The sequence below is a fragment of the Gavialis gangeticus genome, unplaced genomic scaffold (genome assembly GCF_001723915.1).
Source record: "Gavialis gangeticus isolate Ggan-Ray unplaced genomic scaffold, GavGan_comp1, whole genome shotgun sequence".
In the NCBI taxonomy this organism is placed as follows: domain Eukaryota; kingdom Metazoa; phylum Chordata; order Crocodylia; family Gavialidae; genus Gavialis; species Gavialis gangeticus.
The window spans coordinates 33891404-33897096 of record NW_017729033.1 but is presented as its reverse complement, the minus strand read 5'-3'; the positions used below and the strand labels follow the sequence as shown (position 1 = coordinate 33897096).

At 41.1% G+C, this 5693-nt stretch overlaps 1 long non-coding RNA gene across 1 annotated transcript in view; it reads left to right on the top strand.

Annotated features, from left to right (window-relative positions):
- The window catches only part of LOC109304082, a 35818-nt gene extending 32339 nt beyond the window's left edge, over positions 1–3479 (top strand). Inside the window, exon 3 of the long non-coding RNA XR_002099287.1 lies at positions 2899–3479. This is a non-coding gene — a long non-coding RNA (uncharacterized LOC109304082). The remainder of the gene's footprint in view (positions 1–2898) is intronic.
- The last annotated feature ends 2214 nt before the right edge of the window (positions 3480–5693 follow it).

Here is a 5693-nt window from a genome sequence, read left to right as displayed (position 1 = left end):
CCTCCCCTTCCCTCCCCCTTCCCCCACAACAGACTTACCAGCCAGACGATGCTGGGCTGTGCCCCTGGCCACCTGCATGCTGTGCTTTGGCTGCAGCTGACTGCATACACAGGGACATTTGTCGGTGACATTGTCAGCCACATCAGCCAAAAAAGGCCAATTGCCAATACTGTCAATTTTCCTTATATCAGTGCCGATCTGACATGGGACCAATGTATCGGTGCACCTCTACTAAAAAGTTGTGCTCCAGTGCTACTGCACATTAGCTCCAATTACTGTGCATTGATTTAATACCTAGTTATACAAGTACTAAACTTAATGCGTAGAAACAATGGCACATTAATGAAAGTGTAGACACACCCAATATCTCATACTTCTCTCCTCTTTTCCTCTCCTCTACTTCTGGAGGATAAGGACTTCTTAGGATGCCAGCCTGCTAGATTTTAGTGCTCCATTATCTTATGTTCCTAGAATCATGTATAGGTGTTCAAAAACTTAGTCCCATAGAGAACTTTTCTGGAAGAGGTCACACAAGATCTTTTGTTCCTTTAGCAGGCTCAGCCTAGGACCCCTGCTTGCTGAGACTGTCTTCTAAGTAAGTAAGCATCACCTCAGCAAGACACACTTGATGAAAAACAGAAGAAAAAGTAAAGCCCTTTTTTTTCTGGGACTGCCAAGGCAAAAAAAAAATCTATGATGTCAAGGTCAAGAGGTACATGTTCATCCAAAGTGGTACAAATGGACAACACTCCTCAAAGGATTCCATTTAATGTGAAAAGTACCTCTTTTTTTTCTTAATCAATATCAGGTGCCTTCAGCTGGATCCAGACTGCACGTCTGATGGTCAAGATTCCAGTATCTGTTATTCTCATTGGCACTTGGACTTTTGACACTGTATTGTCTTCACCTTGACTCGGTTGTTTTCTCCCATCTTCTTCTGTTTCAACCTGCCCATCAGAATATACTTTTTTTCAGTCTTTTCCAATATACTTGAATCCATTGCTTGTACTTCAGTGGCAGATATGTTATTTCTATAGATTATTCTCCACATATCCTCACTCCTTACTGTACACTGTTAAAGATGACTTTTCTCGGTATTTCTGCAGTGGTACCAGCAATATAATGTCCATTTAACTCATATGTAATTTTCCGGGATCTGCACTTACTTCAATATTACTATTTTTCACTTGATCAATTACATGGGTAGGTTTCTTTGGCAACATGCTGCATGTAGTTTTGTTGTCATTTTCATAGTCTAGTTAGATACGCAAACCTGTTGGCTTATTTTTCTCAGATGTTCTGTCTTTAAAAAAATGCTTTATTTCTAAGGTCAAATTCAGCTTTTCCATGCCCAGGACGATATGCACTCTGTTCTTTTTATTTTTCGTATTTCATTTTGGGACAAATATGCCCCAAAGTATGTGTTAATTAACACATTAATTTCCTTTGCTGGACAGCTGAAGAGTAGTATCTACTTTAACTGATTCACTTTTTCAGTTTTCAGCTTGGTCCCAGCAGTTAGGAGGCACAATAGCAGTTCTCCATCCCACTGTCCCTAAACATATTGTCAACTTAGTTTGCGGTATGCATGAATATACATTCACTATGTAGGTAAAGAAATGTAACTTTATAAGTTACATTGAAAATTATTGCTTTTTAATATGAAAACAAATAATTACATTTATTAAGTAACAAAACCTTGAAAATCCACTACCAATAAGTCTTGTATTAACAAAAGGACTGTAGTGCATGTATATGTACAAAAGTCTTCAAATACCGTGCAAAAAAGGACCTAGTGCTGTGAGATGGGCATTGACTTTTCATTAACAGCAAGAGTATTTATTATCTGGCACATGATGCCATACCTTGCAGCACCTGCAAGTATTCATGTCCAATCATCTAGAGGACACACTTCTATATGCACTATTTCTTCTTGCCTTTGTTCAAAGTGAAGCTGCCTGGCCATGCTTTACTCTTTTCTGCAGAAGCTGCTCTTCTAAGGAGTTTGTTTTTCACCATGTCTGTTAATAACACTGAAACAACAACATTTCTCATTGTTCTACACCATGTTATTGCTTTTGGTTCAAGAGGCAGTCTTTACACAGCAGTGAAATATATTTAAGGATGTTGCTGCCTAACACAGTAAGTTTGTATTGCAGGTATTATTTTTGTATGCCTCAGATTCTGACTAAAACACCTTGGTCCAATAGAAATCAATCCATTTTACATTAGTAAAATGGCATCTACCAGAGTTTTCAGTGGTACGGCTACAGAAGCAATCTAGCTGGGAATGATCTACTAATCATAATTAATATTTAACAGTGAGAAGCAATTTAAAAAAAATTAAAGGTCAAACGTTAGTAAAGCTGTTGTAAATGAGGAGTAAGGAATTTAACGTTTGACTGTTCTCTTCTAGGTTGGTCCTATCTTTAACTCTTAACCCTGGGGCTCTTTTTTACTTGGCATCTTCAGTTACATATTTTGCTGGAGCCTTAAACAATCTCCCAGCTCAACTCTCTCAAAAGGTAACATTCAGGTCAAAGCAGATGCACTACCTCTTAAGTCTACTGAGGCACACATCTAGACTGAAATGGGAAATAGCATTGTTCCTTTAACACCCCTGCTACACTGAAACTTTTTAAGCATCTGGGATGCTTTGAACTCAACTTTAGAAAGCTGAGTTGGGAGCTTGTTTAAGACTCCCAATTCAGTATTTAAACTAACACTGAAAGTTTAAAGGAGAACTGGGGATGAGATGATGAATACAGCAGTAAAAGAAGGAATTAAAGGATAAGCAGGAAGAGGGGGAATTGAATATCAGTGAGGACTCTTGTCATTTAAAAATAGGAAAAGAGTCTTCTGTTTCAGTGCTAATAATTTTACCCTTCTCTATTCCAGGTCAAATGCTAATATTTTCCTTTTGAAACTCAGGTCCCAACGTTGAACTACTGAGAGAGGTTGCAATCTAATCATCACTTAAAAAAACCTCACCCAGCCTTTTAAGACCTGTCTTAGGATAATCACTGTATCTTTACTCAAGCAAAAAAAAAGCAAGAAAGCAATTCTGAAAAATAAATGTAGCATCATCATTATTTACTTTATCAATTTTGTCATTTTTGTATTCTGTAAGGCAGTTTTCTTGATGTGGGTCATTATAATTCTTCTAGAAATCATGAAATTCCCCTGATGTTGCTGTATTTTTAGCAAAGAATAATAAATAACTGATCAGATGAAATATAGTGCTACATAATTGGCAAATGGAGAACATTTTGCAGAAATCACTCAAACTATTTTGAATTTCATTTCTAGTCATGGTTTATTTAACACTAGCAGAGTGCTCAAAGAGTTTCACAAAAGATTGATGATCCTCTAGTGCAATTCCTAAGTGTAATATTATGTCTTAAAGAATTATGTCACTTTCTCTAAGGGTGCTGAGAAAGATATTACTATGCATCAATAAAAATTCAAGTTTTACCAACCATCTGTATTGCGTAAATCAAGCAGAGGGTGAGGGTTTCCCCAGAAAACAATTATGAAATAGAATGAGGTAGCCCAAAAAGCATTTACTGTACTAAAGTGTCAGAAATGGTATTGTATTGTGGCTACAATTAACTTTAGAACATTTTTTTACTGCAACATAGTCACGCATTGGTGCCCAAGGCTGTGTTTACATGGTTAAAAGGACAGATTTCCCAGTTGAACTGGGGTTTGTCTACAGAAGACTTTCACAGAGGAGCTGTGATATGAAACTGATGTTAAAAAAATCTATGTGTACATACTGATTATTATGGGTAATCTAAAGTTAAATTAGGTACCCAAACTGAAATACAAGTGTTGGGAAAAGGCTAACCAGTTAACCTGATTTTTTTTTTTAAGTTTTAAAGTAAAAACTGTTCAGTGTTATACAGACAAGACATTAATCAGTCAACATAGCTTACCACATCTGGAGACCCCCTTAATGGAGTGTGGATCCAGTTTTGTCATCTAGATGGAAATCAAGGCTACTACACAATCAATTTACATGACTTTGAAGGTGCTCAAGGTGGTTCACTTGTGTCGATCTTGGCACAAGTAGCAAATTTACACAAGATTAGTAACTGCGCCATAGCGCTTGCATAGATGCCTGACCAGGAGCAAAATCTTCCCCCAGTCAACCATCCAGCAGCAGGTAGGAGATTGTCCCCAGGCTATGGTGGAGCCTGCCTCAGCAGCATGCAGCTCCCAGGGGCTGGGAGCAATGTCCCCCAGGCCCAGTAACAGAGCTCCAAGATCATGATCAGGGAGTGGGGCTGGGAGATCCTTATCTCCCAGCCCCTGCTCCACCATTGTGATTGGGGAGTGGGGGGCTGGGAGACCTGTATCTCCGAGTGCTGGCTCTGCAATCACAGGGCCGATACTGGGAAACCCTTATCTCCATGAGCCTGTGCGTTCTCCCAGCTGAAGCCCCATGACCATGGAGCTCAGACTGGGAGATGAGTCTTGTTCCCTGTCCAGCTCTGTGATCATGGAGCTGGGGCCGGAACAGGCTGGGAGCTTGTTTCCAGCCCCCACGCCGCAATTGTAGACTAGAGGCTGGGAACAAGCTTCCCAGTCCCCACTCTGAGACTGCAATCGCATTCATGGATCTGGGGCTGAGAGCTCTCTGCATGGGGACAGTTCTCAGCCAGCCCCAGGCTGCACAGGGAAGCACATGCAGCCTGGATGTGGCTAGGGACTGTCCTGTTTTAGGCAGTCCCCAGCCAGCTCCAGGCTTCCCATGTAGACTTTCCCATGCAGCCCAGGGCTGGCCATCAGGTGATTGAGGCATGGGCTTGGAAAGAACTGCAGGGCTGGGGTAGGTCCAAGCTCCCTGCCCCCATCCACTAGTGGGGCAGCTAGCAGTGAGCTAGCTGTTAGCTACTCAGCTGGAGGACTGGGACAGGTGTAGTACCCTGCATCTCTTTCCAAGCCCCATGCCCCTGATTAGGGAGCCAGAGCCAGTAGATCCTTGCCACTGGAGCAGGGGGACATTGTATCCACCCCAGCTGCTCCCTGCTAGCTCTGGGGTTAGCACCCAGGAAGAGCCTGGAGCTCACTCTAGTGGTGGCAGGGGCCCATTGCAGGGCTATAGGGGACTCAGTGCAAATTTGTAGACCCCTACCCAAAACCACTTACTCAGCTTACACCACAGTAAATCTGGGCTGGAGTAAATGCCTGTGTAGATGTACAGTGTGTTAAGCACCTCATTTTCATGAATAAAATAAGCTTATGCTCCCAACTTGGAAGTAAATCATTTATGTATACACAGCATGGGTAATTACACATGCAGGTACACATTTGTGGTATATTTGTTATCAAATATTCATATTACAGTATAAGCTGTGAGATCAAGGTCCTGTTTTGCTATGCAATGGTTGGCTAGGAGGTTGGGACAGTATCAGTCCGAAGTATTTACAGTCTTAATTTGTACAATGTCTCCAATCACATATATTCAAAGAAGTATTTACACATATTCTGCATGGCAATCTGGGTGCAGTATTAGAAAATGTATTCTTAAATGTCTACAGGAAAAAAAAGCTATTTCTAATAAAAATATTGCTTGGTGTCCATTCTGCTCCAGCTATGCTGTTACCATCTGGCTCAAGGGGATTCTCCCACTACTGGCCTCCACAAGACTTCTAAGGTAATCCAGGATAGGGTTATACAGAGGGGAG